Raw genomic sequence first — 16,895 nt, forward strand, 5'->3', positions numbered from 1 at the left:
AAATGAATGCATGAGAGCCTGGAAATGTGATGCTGCCTGTTACCTTTACTTCAGTTCAGATCAGTTGAATCACACTGAGTAGTTACTGAATACAAAATGACTTGGTCTCTGTAAGTGGATAAATCTCCGAGGCAATTTCACAGCTGGTAGTAACAGGTAATCGCAACAAAAAGCCCAAGTACTAAGTAACAAGGTCACTTACCCCCTCTCTAATTTTGAAATATTCCTGCCTGTCAGGGTAGGGCAACCTTGATGGAGCAGGGCAGCTTGTTTGGATAGCGCCAGGCCTGGGAACAGGGATCCTTTACACACCAAACCGTAATTTTCCAGAGCTGGTACTTTAACCAAAGGCAACAGTGCCCCTTGGTGATGTGATCGTGATGTAGCACAGGGCTGACACCATACTCGGTTTCCTATGTTTATTGCGCCATCGGTTCGGAGCAAGACCTCTAAATGAGGTAATGAGGGCAGCCTTTGTGCCAGGAATGTGTCCTACACTTTATTTATTGCAGAAGGGCCCAAACAGACAGGCCAGGCCACAGGTGTCAAGAAAGGCACGAAGAGACTACCCAAGACCACTGGGGGCTTCTCTGGAGAAATGAATTCCACCCCATCTGTTCAGCATCACCCAGGGACAAACACTCATGTTCCTTCTGGCTTCCAAATCTGGGATGAATCCTGCAAAGGTACTGATCCCTTGCAGTAAACAAAGCCAGTTTGGGCTTTGAACATAAAGTGCATTACAAGATGTTCAAGAGCCACCAAAGCTTGTAGAATTGATTTCTCATACAGGGTATGAGATTAAATAATTTCACTGAGAAATGATGGGTTTACCCTCTGTGGCTCAGCATCTAATCCACAAGATCAGAATATGATCATCTGGCCTTCAAGGTGCCATCCAGAAAAGTTGAAAATTTATTAACTGCAGGTAGAAAATGAGAATACTGTGAATATAGAGGATGGTATGAAGAGAGAAAGAAAATTCTATGTTGAAAGTAGAGCTTGTAGGGTTTGTACAGTAAATAATGCTGAGCAGTATATATGTGCTGAAGTGAAGAAAAATAAAAAACTAACATTTTATGTGTTCTAAATGAGGTCTTCAGTCTTTGGAAAAGACTTGGCTATTATTTAATGAGTGTCATCATGTATGCACACATGGATCAAATCAAGATAATATACACGGGCTGATTCTGTAAATTCCTGAATTTCAAGTTTTTGAAATTGTAAATTTCCTGGTATTTTTCTAGCTTAAGGGTTTTTCTGTTTTGTTTTGTTTTTAACGGGAAAAAGCCCGGCTCCTGCCCTACTCTTGCCTGGGGGCCGCGGGCGCCCAAAGCGGTGGGACTGTGCGAGCATCTAGTGGCCAGAGGGAAAACTTCACCGCCACGTCAACCTCGGCCGGGGTTTCCCTCAAAAAGAAAGTAGAATTCCTAACTACGGAAGCAAACGAGTTAACTTAAGTCCGACATTCACTCTGAGAATAAAGGAATTATTACTTTATAAGAACAATGAAAATGAAATGTTAAAATCAGGTTGTATCTGTGCCTACTTTCTGTTCCACTCCATACATCTTCCTGTGCACGTGCTGAAATTATTACTTTGATTTTCTACATTAGACAGAAAAGCTTAGAGGTTGCTGAGGGAATACTGCTTTATCAAATGTTTCCTATATTTTACTTCTCATATGATAAAATCTGGTTTTCCTCTTTTCTGAGTCATTCACTAGTGTTTTCTCGGAAGGTTGCAGTGGCTAGTAGAAAGCAGAAAGAATAGCTACATTATGTTTTACCATACTGAGGCCATGGAATGTTTTCTTAAAGGAAACTTATTTGTGGATGCTGATGTATTAATTTAACTTACAAAGATCATGTCCGGCCCAGATTTGTAGGAACTTGGCAATGTAACTGGAGCTGCTTCCAGAGAAAAGAGTAAGGCAGAGCAGAGATACAATATAAATATAAAGGATTCCTCACTCTGAACAGTAACATTGTCAGTGGGATTTTCAAACACACTCAGCACAACCTTTCTTTGTTCAGATGATCAGAACCAACAGTAACTACCAGTGGTAATATTAAAGATAATTTGATACTGTCTCTTGCCCAAAAAAGTAGCTATTCTACTTATTTGTATTACAAGGGCTGTGGGACTAAAGTCAGGGAGTTAAGTCAATTCACTTAGACAAATGAAATACATGAAGATCAGCATATTAGGCTCAGAACTGAATAGAGAATAAAACTAGTGCTACCACTAGAAGTGGCCTTAGTTCTTCACTTTACATATCAAGAACCCCTGAGCTTTCTTTTTTTTTCCTCCCAGGTCAGCCAGTTAAAGCATTCAGAGAGTTTTAGTCATCATCTTTGATGCACTAATTCCTTCACCTCAACATTACTAACCATGACTAGGTAGATATGCCTTTTGTGACGAAGCATCTAGGTGACAGGTAGCGGGTTTATAGGAGATGCCATGAACGACTAGAGAGAGGAAACTTCTAATTTCAGCTGATGCAGTGGCAGTGATTCCCTATCCTTTGTTTTGTGTGCTCCTAAAACAAATGTCAAATGGTATTTACCCAGTGGTGACAACAGACTGCATCCACTTAAACCCCAATCTTTTTTATAGTTTTCTTGTATTGCCTAACCTTGAGATCCAACAAATTCCATATTTTTGGTAGAAATTCCATAAACAGGAGCATGAATTTCTTTCTTTTGAAAAAGTATTGAACTGTTCAGACATCCATTCCATTGCAGCACAGGGTACAGCATGGCAATATCCCAGGTAGGGCCTCTGTTCCCATAGAAGTTAGTCCCATGGATAGCTCAGATAGACATCAAATATTAGTCTGCAGTAAGAGAATTTTAATATCAAATCAAACACATGTACTGTGATGTGAAACTACATATAAATTTTAATTACTTCCTTGTCACAGATGAACCATTTCCCACAAATTTCATGTGCAATTTATGATATTTTATGATATACATAATATACAGGTTTTTTGTTTAAATTGCGGTTTTGGGGAAGAAGTTTAAAAGCTTTAGGCATATTTTGTGTATGTTTCTATTGTAAAGTGATTACATCATCTAATTCTGCCAAACTCAAGCTAACTTGATAAGCATCCTCAGAAGACCTCCTCATTAAATAACATCCTATAACTTGCAAAGCAGTAGAAGATGTGGTTGAACACACACCAGCTGTGTTTATATCAAGGCTCTGATCCACAAGTTGATAAAGAACCAAAATATTCATTAACTTCAATGAGCACTTCCCTTCTTTACAAGTGCATAATCAAAGACGTATGAACGACAGCCCAGATTTTTCAGAGCAGTTTTATGCACTTATCTTCCAGTCTTATTTTAAGTTCATCTATTTAAATCTTTTTGGTTGATTTGTGAGTCTAAGCTGTTTTATTTTATCTGAAAAAGTATCCACAGTAATAAAAATACAGAAGGACATTTTTTCTTTAGAAATATTCAGTAACTGTAGTCATCCGGCCACTATTAGCAGGCTGCTCTACTGATGTATTTCTGGAAAACATGGAAGTTTGACTCAATAGCCAATTTGCATTATGATGATTTTTTAACTTCAGACTTGAACTTATCCTAAAATTGTTGCTTTGCTCTCTTGTCCTATAAAGACAAAGAAGCTCCACAGCTGGTAAAACTAGGGTTGCTTTGGGGGCATTTTCCAGAGGCACTAAAATGGAAAAACATGCATTAGATGTTTCTCTCCTGCCCTTCAGGCTGCTGGCAGGGAAGGCAATTGGGAACCAGCAAATACAGACAGGACTGCCTAAGCTCCAGTGTCACTAGGCTACTGTTAGAGGAAGCTGATACCACTGGAGCACATATGGTGAGACAGCAGTAAGCTAGGAGGAATAAACCAGCTTTAAGAAAACACTTTTTAAAGAGAACAAAAAAGGCCATGGTTAGCCTCTGACTCAAGAAGCCCTACTTCATTGAGTCAGTGAGGCTGCCATTTCCAACAACAGTGGCTAGGAATTCCTCAGCCTGCAATAATTTTGAATAATTTAATATAAATTTATGTGGAGATGGTACATGGGCTGATGCAGTGAACCAGCTGCAAAAAAACACGTGCTGGATGACTGAATCAGAAATCAAGATCTTTTTGAAAGCTGGAGATAAGCTCTGGGGAAAAAAACAAGATAAATCTGATAAACAAACATTGTTTAAAAGCCTCAAGCAAGAACAATAAAACATACAGCTGGGGTAATAGCAGGCAGAAAACGGCATTGTGCTATTGTGGATTTTACGGCGAGTGGAAGTCTTTCTGCTATATTGCCCTAATACTAAGATGGAGACTTCAGTAGGACTACTGTTCTTGTGTCCAGACTAGAGCACCCTTTACAAGAAGTATATGGTTCCCCTGGAAGAATTCACAAGGGACAGACAAAAATGAAGTTACAGAGTTTCTGACTTTATATTTTGTAAATATCTATATATTTGGCACTTAATAACCTTTAGCACACTTACTACTGTAAAGGCCATTACTTTTCAAGCAATGCAACTTCCTTTATATAACTGCAGTTCCCACAAAGGCCAAGTTCCTGAATGATGGGCACCAAAGGTGTTCCTAGAAATTATATACACCATGACCATAGTCATCACTTTCAGAGATTTTACATTGCAAATAAAACTTGTCTTCTCTTACACACGTATCTATTGGTATGTCCAAGTATAGAGAATGAAAATGATGTTTGATGTTTTTAGGGGATTAAAATACTTTTTAACTAGTAGTGTAATAGCAGATGTAATGCTGATTTCTGCATCATTCAGCACACTTCTGGCAAAAGCAACCAGGGACTACAATTCTTGCAGAAATTGCGGTGACTCAAGGTTGTGATGCCTAACTCAAACTAAACTAAGACAGCTACTTCATCTTCTATGGATAATTTTGGATTCAGTCTCTAAAACCAGTGTACTATCCATGTGTACTAAACACAAAGAGTAACATAATTGCATATTCCTAATTAAATCAGAGTGCTTTATCCTAGAAAACAAGTGTACCTTGTTTTTCTCTATAAGAATCAATTTTGGAACTAATCAACAATATTTACCTGCAGACTAAATCTGTATTTCTGATCTATATTCAACTGCAGGCCAGAAACAGCATCTGACATTTGGAAAGATATTAAATCTCATCATTATATCTTAGGTCTTCCAAGTTTGTCTATTTTGCTTTAGGATTCAATGTGAAACATTGGGAGTCAAACAATCTGATAAAGTTCTTTTCATTTGTGAATAGGGAAAGTTGACCTGTATTTCCAGGATACTGCCACAAAAACTGTACTCCAAAACTGTGGCAACATTTCAACACATGACTTCACTTTTTCCTAACTGATATTTCTCTGCTTGTAGCATTGTTCTTCCCAGCCAACTCACACTTTAGGGCTCTCACACGTGCTTTAAAATCAGCCTTACCAAACTAAAATATTAAAGTACTAGCTGAACAGTAGCCTTCTCTTAATGAAAACAAGGCATTGCTCTTGTAGCAGTATGACCACGAGAGGGCACATCGCCAGTTGTGATGATGTCTCACTGGTGCTGTATTGCTTCATACAAGACTTCTATCTTTGCTTTTTCTGCCTTTTCCTGTCTTTTCCAATCACATGAGTAATTTTGTAACCTTCTTTCTAAATTAAATAACAAAATTCTCCAGACAGGTTCTTAGTCATCCAATAATTGCTATCTCAAAGCAAAAAAAAAGAAGGGTCTAAATAAAGAGGTGATCGTCAAGCTGAGATAGTGCATCTGTTTTCACTTAGAAAAGGAAGCAAGGTAGGTAGATAATACTTGTGGAACAAATAAGATAGAAGCATGAAAAAAAGCAGGAAAAAAGTATAATAGGTAAAAGTCTAATCTGAAAAAATATAAAGTGTATTATCACAAAAATGGAAATTTCTGAGTGTTTAAAAGTAAAAAAAAAAAAAAAAAGCAGCCATAGTTTGAGGATGAAAAATGAAAAAAAGGCAACTGAATTAATACAATGTTGGTTTTCCCTAAGTATCATACATGATTTTAGTTTTCCAGTGACCACAGTAACAAAGATGAAGAGATGCATTCAGATGTCAGCTTCATCTGGCAATTTTAAAACTTTTCCTCTCTGGCCTTCCCTCCCAGTTGTCCCAGAGCACAGGTCAGAAATTGTGTTTTCCATGTAGATGTGCAGAACTGACTGATTAAACTGTAGAATATTTTACCTACTCCTGAAGCCTTTATTCCCTACACTTATTACTTTCCTCTCTCTTTTTGTGTTTTTCTCTTTTGGTGTTTTGGGTTTTTTTCTTTTTGCAAGGTCAAATTGCTTGAATTAAATTTTTGGAAATTCTACTATCATTTAAAATATGCTCCTGTTATCCTGTGGAGTTCTCTTGCAACAGTGGTAGCAAAAATGGCTTCTGCTGCTTTGGAAATAAAATAAGTACTGATACTGCTGACATCACTAGGAGTTACAACCTTGTAAGCAAGGAAGAGCACACAGTATCATATGCAGAAGTAAAATTGGGTCAGCTAGTCAGCATGTTTATAAGCCCATTTAAAATGAGATTTATGCTTTGCCAAAGGATTCTTTTCTGTCTCCTTTCCCATGGGATAGTAAGCCTTTATAACTCTTAGGATGTTACTAAAACTCATCAGAAGTACTTAGTTAATTAGTTCTTGTTAGGGATCTCTTCTGAATTTCTCAGAACAGGTATTTAAACAAGAGAGTAATGGTTGTTTTACCTTATATTAGTTAGGGATGATGCAATTTGCAGTAGCAAATTGCTGTGTTCTCCCATTGCACTCAAAATAAAGGAAAAACAAGATTAGACCTACTTTACCCACATTAGCAACATTTTTAAACAGTATTTTTACTTATACATGATGTTATTTGGCACCATTTAATAGAAAAACAAGTTCCTTTTAGGGTCAGATGAGGCAAGTGTTCTGAGAAAGGCCCAAAAGGTCAAGTAACTGTACACTGTCACATCTATATCATAATGTATATGCAGCCTGAATTCTCAAATTTCCTAAGATTTGAGATCTGAGCTTTGAAACCATGAAGTTATTTTTGTGTGTTTTTATAAAATCTGTATTGAAGAGTCATACATGTAGGTAGACGTATATCAATACCCATGTCTGTAACACAGTTATCTAAATAAGGCATAAGAGATTCCCAGATTTCAGTCCCTATTTGATCCAGTTTGCAGCTTTGGGAGGGGAACACTGTGCTATTTGGCAGTGAGTATATATCTAAAATTTTATCTTTTCAGTGACCAAAAAGTTTCCTTTTAAAGGAAATTCTTAGTACACTGTGAAGGCTATTTAAACATCCTGAGTACACAATATCCAGCCTATGAGACACTCAGACACCTTTAATTCTAGCAGTACTCCTGCATGTGTAAAAGGAAGGTTTACTTCTCTTGAGGTTCCTTTGAGCTACTGCTATAAAAACATTTAATAACAAACAAGAACTTACTGTCTATGCAAGTCTGTCCTATATCCTTCTTTTGCTAGAAAAAAAATGTACCATGAATCCGCACTGGCCTACTAAATTGGCAAAAGAGCATTTTGAGATTCTGTAACCTGTATATAACTCCCTTCAAAGAAGCTGCTGTTCTGGCTGACAATCTCATTGCTGACACAATGACAGTGCAGGTTTGCCAAGCAGCACTGTGAGAGGGCAATTAGCAAGCCGCCTTTACCTCCGTGCAGCCCAAGCCGTCACTTGCTCAGATGAAAGGAAGCTGTCAAAAGCCAATTCACTTCTAGCAAATAACACCTGAAATCAGGTCAGTGGCTTTGCGGCACAAGATGTTTCTTGCTGTGCCCAAGAAACTGAAGTTTGCCTTGCTTGCCAGTCTCTCTTGACAGTCTTAATAACACTTAGTCAGTGCAACCAGTTTCTTGCAATCTTATGACCTCCTTTGCAAGCAAAATGCTGGACAAGAGAGGTTCAGATGTTCCAGTTTCCTCCAAAGGTGGAGCCATTGCCATTTATACTCTCAAATTTAAAAAGGTTTCTGAAAAGCCAGAGATGATGTGTCAGTCCTTACATGAAGTCTTTCAACATCCTTTATGATGTTTCATGACTGTCTCAAAGTTGTTTTATACTTCATATTATGTCCCCAGCTAGATTATTAGACATAATGCCTTGCAAGCACAAGGTGGTTCAAATCTAACTTGAATCATCTGGCTTGGTAAAATAAACAAGCCAGCGAGAGCATAAAATTTCATATCAACCTTTACCAGATTTTCTACGTAGTTTTAAATGGCACAAGATACATGATTGCCATTGCCAAGGTAGAATTGCCAGAGTAGTGTGATATGTTGTTCCTCTTCAGCAACTTTACCAGAATTTGAAGGAATGAAGGTAAATCAGCTGCTACAATCTATAAACCCCATCACCCATCAGATCCCTGACTTTCTTACTCAGCACACAGGTCTTATAAAAGGATGGTTTAGTAGATTATCCGAATAAGTCAGCAGTGCCCTGGCAGCCAGGAGGGTCAACCGTGTCCTGCAGTATATCAGGTAAAGCATCACCAGCCAGTCGAGGGAGGGGACTGTCCCTCTCTGCTCTGCACTCGCCTTGCGGTGCAGCCTCACCTTGAATATTGTGTGCAGTTTCAGACACCACAAAATAAAAAAGATATTGAGCTTTTAGAGATTGTCCAAATGAGGGCAATGAAGATGGTGAAGGGCCTTGAGGGGAAGCCGTATGAGGAGTGGCTGAGGTCACTTGGTCTGTTCAGCCTGGAGAAGAGGAGACTGAGGGGAGGCCTCATTGCAGTCTCTCTGTAGTGGGCTGACCCTGGTCAGATGCCAGGTACTCATTAAAGCCACTCTCTCACTCTGCAACTTGACAGAGGAGAGAAAAAAAACAGCTAAGGATTCATGAGTAGAGACAACAGCTGGGAGACGTCAGTTATTGATCACCTTTATGGGCAAAACAGACTCAAAGTGGGGATAGTACTTAAACTTATTACTAACAGGATAAGAGCCAAAGAGTGAGAAATAAAAGTCTTAGAAACACCTTTCCCCCACTCCTCCTTCCTTCCATGTTCTCCCTCCCCCCCCCAGTGATGCAAGGGGATGGGGAGTGGGGGTTGCAGTCAGTTGTTGTTTCTGCCACTGCTCAGGGAGAGGAGTCCTTCCTCTGCTCCCATGGGGTCCCTCCCATAGGACAGTCCTTGATGGACCTCTCTGGCATGAGTCCATCCCTTGGGCAGCAGTTCTTCCCAAACTGCTGTCCCGTGGGTCACTCCTCCATGGGGTGCAGTCCTTCATGAATGAGCTGTACTGACGCGGGTCCCCCACAGGGGCCACAAGTCCTACCCAGAATAAACCTGCTTCAGCGTGGGCTTCCCTCTCCACAGGCTGCAGGTCTCTGGCAGGACCCTGCTCCATCTTGGGCCTCCCACGGGGTCACAGCCTCCTTCATGCATCCACCTGCTCCAGCATGGGCTCCTCCATGGGCTGCAGGTGGATCTCTGCACCCTGATGGTCCTCCATGGGCTGCAGGGGCACAGCTGCTCCACCATGGGCTGCACCATGGGCTGCACCATGGGCTGCAGGGGCCTCAGCTCTGGTGCCTGGAGCACCTCCTGCCCTTCCTTCTGCACTGATCCTGGTGTTTATCTTCTTGTTCCCATGTTCTCACTCTGGTCTTTCCTGGCTGGAATTCTTTCTGCAACACAACCTTCTTTTCTTAAACGTGTTATCACAGAGGCATTACTATTACTCCTGATTGGCTTGGCCTTGGCCAGTGGCAGGATGCCTGTCCTGAAGCCAGCTGGCATTGGCTCCATTGGACAGGGGAAGCTTCTGGCAGCTTCTAACAGAAGACACCCCTGTAACTCCCCCCCCCCCCCCCCCACCAAATCCCAGCCACAGAAACCCACTACAAACTTCCTCATGAGGGGAAAAGAGGGGCAGACACTGGTCTCTTCTCTGTGGTGACCAGTGACAGGACCCAATGGAATGCCCTGAAGTTGTGTCAGGGGATGTTTAGAGTGGATATTAGAAAAAGGTTCTTCTCCCAAAGGGTGGTTGGACACTGGAACAGGCTCCCCAGGGAAGTGGTCACAGCACCAAGCCTGACAGAGTTCAAGAAGCATTTGGATGATACATTCAGGCACATGATGTGACTCTTGGGGATGGTCCTGTGCAGGGTCAGGAGTTTGACTCGATGATCCCTGTGGGTCCCTTCCAACTCAGGATATTCTGTGATTCTGTAATATGGAATGGGCTCAATAGTATAAATTGGTTTGATGAAGATAAAATGTGTGATTTCTAATTCCTTTCCTAGGTTCAGACAATAGATGATTCATACAGGTAGAAAGAGGTAGAAATTCTTGTATACAGGATATTTTCTGTAGCATTCTTGCTGCAAGCTGCCAACCACTGCTCTGAATAAGCTTCCAAACAGAATTTATTACAATTTTTGTATGTACAGATCTTTATCTGCCTCAATATAGAGATCTTTAGCTCTCTATCTAAGTATAAAATAGATCCATATAGAGATTATCAGAATCATGTCTATACATTGTTATATAGAGTAATGTTATTGATCTATATAATTATTATGCATATATATTATCAGAGATGCCAGAATAAATATGTATTACACATGATTATATAGTTACATGATTGATCTCTATAGTATTATAGTTTATCTATTATCTGTTATTGTTAGCATAATTATTCATTATAAAGTTTAGGGGCTGTACCTTTTTGCCAGAGATGTAAATTAATAGTCATATTAAGTCTCTCTTTTTCACTGTGCAGCACAGCTTAGGCCCTGCAGACTCAGCAATTTTTCTGTTTTTGTTACTGCTTCAGCAGCTCCTCTTCTAAATAACACATTAGGTTTCAGATAGACAAGTACTGCACTTGTATATCAATTTTTCTATCCTTACTTCCCTTTTCTGTCTGCCCATATTACTGCTTCCCTAGCCCACTTCAGCCCAGATCATCTGGGCTAGCATAAATATGTTTAACATTGGATCACTTCAGTTGGACTAGGCTAGGAAGAAAATACATGCATGGCTTTGGCACGTCAGAAAGTATGTGGGACTCTTGCAACTCGGTAAGGGAAGCTGCAAGCAGTTAAAGGCAGGCTGAGGCAGCTTCAACTGCAACCAGGGTTAAGTTATGGTTGCAGTCTTATGGAGTTAGTTATGACTGCAGTTATAATTGAAGCTAAGCTTCTTCAGCTCATCATTCTGGCTTAGGTTTGACTTATTTCAGCTGATATGCACCAGATCAGGTGATGTAGCACTATAAGAATATCAAAGTCAAACTGTATAAAGCTGGTACAAGCATAGTTTGACCTATTGGGGCCAAATTTATACTGGCAGATAGGGTCAGCAGCTGAGAACAGGTCAGGCATTAACAAGAAAGTCAAGGCTTTATTGTGCCACAGAAATACTGTTTCTACCCTTCTGTAATTAAAGGGCAAAAAAGATGCCAAAGCCCTTTCTCAAGGGGTACTTTAAGCTTGAGCAACCTACAGTCTATTTTCTATTTGCACTTCTGCGCATTCCTTATTTGACTCTAGAAATGCTCCCTCCTCAACTGTGGAAAATGAGCATGTAGGGTAATTTTGTAGAATTCATCTGTGTTGCCTACTGAAGACTTTGCAGCACAATGCAAATGAGAAACATTTAAGATACATGGTATTTAATATGCAAATTGAGGAGTATTGATTTTTTTTTTTGAGTACATATACAACTGTGTAGGTCTGAGCTTGAATTTGCTTAAACTGTCTTCAGAAATGTGAGAAGTTCAAACAAAATTTTGTGCTTATTTGAAAGTCTTGTTCTGGAATTTATTCAATATTTCTGAATAGCGAAAGATGTCAAAAACAGTAGGGCATCCTGGGTTTCTTCTCTGAGTAAGCATCTTACCTGAAAATGGAATGCTCCCTTGGGGAGAGGAGATTTTGAATCATCCAAAATATAATATTTTTTTTTTTTACGAAAGGAATAATCCTTCACTAATTTGGGTGCAACACTGGATAATTAAATAGGTCTTGCCTTTCCCTGGTTTCTATGATGAAGATCACACTTTGTACTGGGAGAAAGTTCTGGTGACAAGGAAAGCTCCACAAAGACATCTGAGGTTGTTTTCCAGAGGAACACAAACTCTCTGCAGGACACTAACTCTAGAGGCTTTGCTTCTTTTCTTCCAGGTATCCCTGTACCAAGGGTGACTTTTCTTAGTCAGGTTTTGTTTGGTACAAACTAGGCCACTTATTATTTAGCCTGAGATTTAAGTGTACTGTGGAGAAGGTGGTGTTCTTTCCCAACTTGTTTTCCTGTTCTTAGCCTTAATCTTCTCTCTCCCCACCTCTCTGAATTTTAAGATGGGAAGCCAGACTGTGCCAGGACTGGACCCGTTTCAGTGAATCTGTATTAGGTGATGAATGGACACAGTGGACACTTTTCACCTTCTCTGGTGCTGCTACTATTGCCAGGTAACTTCCTACTCTGCCCTGTAGGAGTTCTGGCAGAAAAGTGGCAAAAATGGTGGCTGATCAATAAGGGGAAGAGTAAATGGGCTAGATCTCATAATGGTGCTTAGGGACATGGTTTAGCAGTGCTGGGTTAATGGGTTGGACTTAATGGTCTTAGAGGTCTTTTCCAACCTCATTGATTTGATGAGTCTAAGTAATCATATGATTATAAGAATTTCTTTACTACGAATTAGTACTAGTAAACCAGGAAACAGAATCTCCATGCCCTTGTGTATATGGATCTTTAACTACCTATGGCTTCGGTAACTCTCATAGTAAGAAAGCTGTAACATTGCAACCTGTATACAAATGTAGGGTGATATTGTACATCCTTTGTTTCCTATTCCAAGCTTTCAGGTATAACCTTTAATTCCTTTTTCTCCTGTAGAAGAACAACTTTCTTCTTTAGTTCTGGTTCTCTAATGTATGCTTCTTTATTTAAAGCTGAAACAAGAAGGCTTTGTAATTTCAATACTTTCAAACTGCACCTTCTCAAAACTGATTTCTTGCAACAAACTCTTCAAAAGTATACATTAACTGCAGCATTCAGCATGGAGGCATGTCGTGGTTTGAGCTCTCTAAAAATTCAATTTCTAAGCTTTCCCATAATTTGCCTCAAATGTAAAAGAGAAGTTCTCAGACAGGCACAACTCAGTATGGGGAAATTATATAAAAATTTATTTCAGAATTTATTACTAACATAATAAATACTATAGAAACTAAAAAGCAAATGAATACACAGTATTAATACAATCTCTACCACCCCTGGGGCTTTCCCACATCGATCCAGAAGAAGAACCCTCCAGGACGATAGCTAAAGTCTCTCTCTCATTGGGGTATCAAGGAAGGGGTCTTTTGCACCCCTACCAGCTCCTCGGCCTCTGCCGAGGTCTCCTCCTGGACTACAAGAGAACACTTGTTTTACCAGGTCTTCATCACGATTTACAGGGCATCAGCGTTTGAGTCCTTTCCCCCCGGTTCGTGTACGTTCCTCCTAGAGAGTAAGATGTCCACTCTTGCTCTCCAGGGTGCAGGGTTTCTGGATTTTGCTCAGTCTTTATACCCTAAATAGTTTTGACCAGAAGTCCTTACCCAGAAAAAGCCTGCTTGGCTTGGCTTCTCTCTGTTTCAGCTGATGCAGCTTCAGCTCGACTTCCACGTGTCACGGGAGGCATTCCTCCCCCCGCATTCCTCCTTCGGTTTTCAGCTACTCCCGTCCAAACCCACGAGCGCACCTCTGAGCCCCTCGGCCCGTCTTCATGTTTCAGTCTCAGCTCCAGGTCACTCCCGCCCCCACCATTGGGGGGGGGGGGGGTGGGTGGTAGCAGCGAGACTGCTTGAAGTTTCTCTCTTCCTTTGCCTGGAATTCTTCCAGCTCTGCACGATTGCAGCTGCTTCTCTGGCTCTGGGCCACCGCTCAGCCCGCCTCTAGCTCGGCTCCAATGCCGTGCCCGCCTGCCGTGGGGGCTAGCTCCCACCCCCTGGCTGGCCTCTCAAGTCCATGCCACCGCCTCTCCTGGGCAGTGGGGGGAAAAAAACCCTAGCCTTTGGCCACAGACACCCGGTCCAGTTATAATACTGTTCCAGGCTCCCCCGCAGCCCAGCCGGGGGTGGGGGGAGAAAGAGGGTCTGGTCCCCTGCAAGGGGCCCGCAGGGATCTCTCACCTGCTGGCTTCCGAATCCCTCTCTCTCACTGCCCACAACTTCCTTCAGCTGTTGTAATATGCTAATTTCACAGGGGTGAAATGCAGCTCCAATTGGTCCCTCATCGGAAACTCACCTGGGACCAACCACTTCCAGCTCCCTGCCCGGCGGGGGCGGCTCAAACCACGACTGGGCAGAGCAAGTACTGGAATAATCACTGAGGGAGAGCAGAACTGCAATTTAGTGGGAGGGTCACAGCTAAGTCTGGCTTCAAAAGACAAAGAGGAGTTAAGTTGTAGGGCAAGCACCTCTGCTTGGAGAAGGTTTTGATTCACAGTGCCTGTATTCTAAGAAAACAAACTCTGAAATATCGCATAGGATAGCTGCCCATCGGCAGCTACTGGCTGTTTGAGGGCCCCAGACAAGTTACTAGCACTTGAATTTAGAGCTCTGGGACATGAGAAAGGCTCAATGGCAGGACTTCAGGGACATCGTTTTTTCCTTCAGGTTAGCAGCCTCTCCCTGCTGAGGAGGCATTTGCACTTAGAGACATCAGTCTGGAAAGGGAGCAAAATGGACAGACTAGGAAGGAGCTGCTGCAATGCAACTTACATCAGGTAAACATGTTTTGAAAATATGTGTAGATAAACTACACTTGAAAGATTATCCTTGCCCTTGAAATAATAGTTGAGATCACATAACTCAATTTAAGTAGTTACTACTCTGTATGAGTATCACTGCCAAGTAAGTGTTTCTCTAGAAGTAAAAGTGCTACTGTAATTTCCTTAAATGGTTTTTCTTTAGCTGTGTCTAATGATACTTAATTTTTTTTCAATTAGAATTTTCTACTGTTGCTAACAGCAGTTCCCCTCAGAGGAGGGAGCATTACTGTAAACAGTGTTTCAGGCAGCAACTAACACTTAAAGCAGTCCCACTTCAAAGCAGAGCTCTCTGACCTCCTCTGTAAAACACCAGCAGCTGTCAGCACCCTGTTTATTCCAGCACACTAGCTGCTGCTTCTGGCTGAGCTACTGCTACAGATCGTCTGTACTTAAAATAACCAGGACAGGTATTAGGGAATAACTGCTTTGGTATAAGCCTAGAGCTGTTATTATAAGCTTAGATTCGCACCAAGAGCCATTTCAGAATGTCCAAGTGTAGTAAATTTCCACTCATAGACAAGCCCTTAGCATGGGAAAGAAACAGCAAATGCTTCTTGATGTGGATGGTCTCTGCAGCATTCTTGTTGCTTCGAGTCAACATACTCAGATTTTGAGGGATGAACACTGACAACCTGCCACTGATGACAACAGAAGCTGAAATAACAATGAGCTGCTACATATTTATTTCCTGTGTACTTATCTAACAACTGCAGTAAGATGTAGAGCTCTGACTAGTTCCCAAGCATGTAGATCTCAGAGGAAGGAATGAAATAATAAGGGGCTGAATCAATAGACTCAATCAGGGCCTCAGATGGGACTCAGAAGATCTTGTGAAAGCCCCCAAACTGGTAATTAGAGGGAAGAAAGGTTTTGTTAGCACCAAAGTCCAGAGCCCTGTGGCTGGGGTTAGGGGGGGAGGAACTGACTTTTATCAGCAGTTTTATGCCTATGTTAACCTCGCCTGTTAAAACCTGTGAAGGGTAGTGCTAAAGGTAGAATAAAAACACCCTGAAAAACATATAAGTCTGATGAGGTGCATCCCAGAGTCCTGAGGGAATTCACTTGATGTAGTTGCTAAAACACTGTCCCTGGTATTTGAAAAGTCATGGCAGTCAGGGGAAGTGCCAGGTGACTGGAAAAGGGGAATGTTGCATCCATCTTAAAAAAGGGTAGAAAGAAGGACCCTGGCAACTACTGACCTGTCATCCTCACCTCTGTGTCTGAGAAGGTCACAGAAAAGATCCTCCTAGAAGCTAGAGTAAGGCACATGGAGGACAGGGAGATGGTTTGCAACAGCCAGTACAGCTTCATTAAGGGTAAGTCCTACCTGACCAACTCAGTGGCCTTCTACAATGGAGTGACAGGAAAGGGCTACAGATGTCATTTATCTAGACTTCTATAAAGCCTTTGACATGGTCCCCCACTACATCCTTCTCTCTAAATTAGAGAAGATGGATTTGATAGGTGGACTGTTAGGTGGATAAGGAACTGGTTTGACAGTCATATCCTGTGGTTAGAGGCAGTGGTTAGAGGCTTAACATCTGGATGGACATCAACGACAAGTGATGTCCTTCAAGAGTCTGCATTGGTACCAGTGTTATTTAATGCCTTCATCAGTGATACAGACAGTGGGATTGAGAGCACCCTCAGCAGATCTGTGGACAGCACCAAGCTGAGTGGTGCAGGACACACCTGAAGGGTGGGATGCCATCCAGAGGGATCTGGACAAGCTCGAGAAGTGGACCCATGGGAACCTTGTGAAGTTCAACAAGGCCAAGTGCAAGGTCCTCTGCCTGGGTCAGGACAACCCTTGGTATCAATACAGGCTGAAGGATGGATGGATTGAGAGCAGCCCTGTTGAGAAGGACTTGGGGGTGCTGGTGGATGAGAGGCTGGATGTGAGGCAGCAGTGTGTGCCAGGCAGCCTGGACAGCCAGTTGTCTCCTGTGATACATTGAAAGAGTGTGGCCAGCAGGTCAAGGGAGGGGATTTTTCCCCTCTGAACTGCTCTGGTGAGACCCCACCTGGAGTACTGTGTCCAGCTTTGGAGTGCTAAGTACACGAAAGACATGG

The 16,895-nt window shown here is 41.7% G+C and overlaps 1 long non-coding RNA gene across 1 annotated transcript; it reads left to right on the forward strand.

Moving 5' to 3' along the window:
- The first annotated feature begins 998 nt into the window (after positions 1–998).
- LOC113946778 lies at positions 999–16,688 on the forward strand. Its single transcript, XR_003527543.1, has 3 exons — positions 999–1,009; positions 7,240–7,242; positions 16,488–16,688. It is a non-coding gene; the product is annotated as an uncharacterized LOC113946778 (long non-coding RNA).
- The last annotated feature ends 207 nt before the right edge of the window (positions 16,689–16,895 follow it).

This window comes from Corapipo altera, unplaced genomic scaffold (genome assembly GCF_003945725.1).
Source record: "Corapipo altera isolate COAL_440 unplaced genomic scaffold, ASM394572v1 23b, whole genome shotgun sequence".
In the NCBI taxonomy this organism is placed as follows: Eukaryota; Metazoa; Chordata; class Aves; order Passeriformes; family Pipridae; genus Corapipo; species Corapipo altera.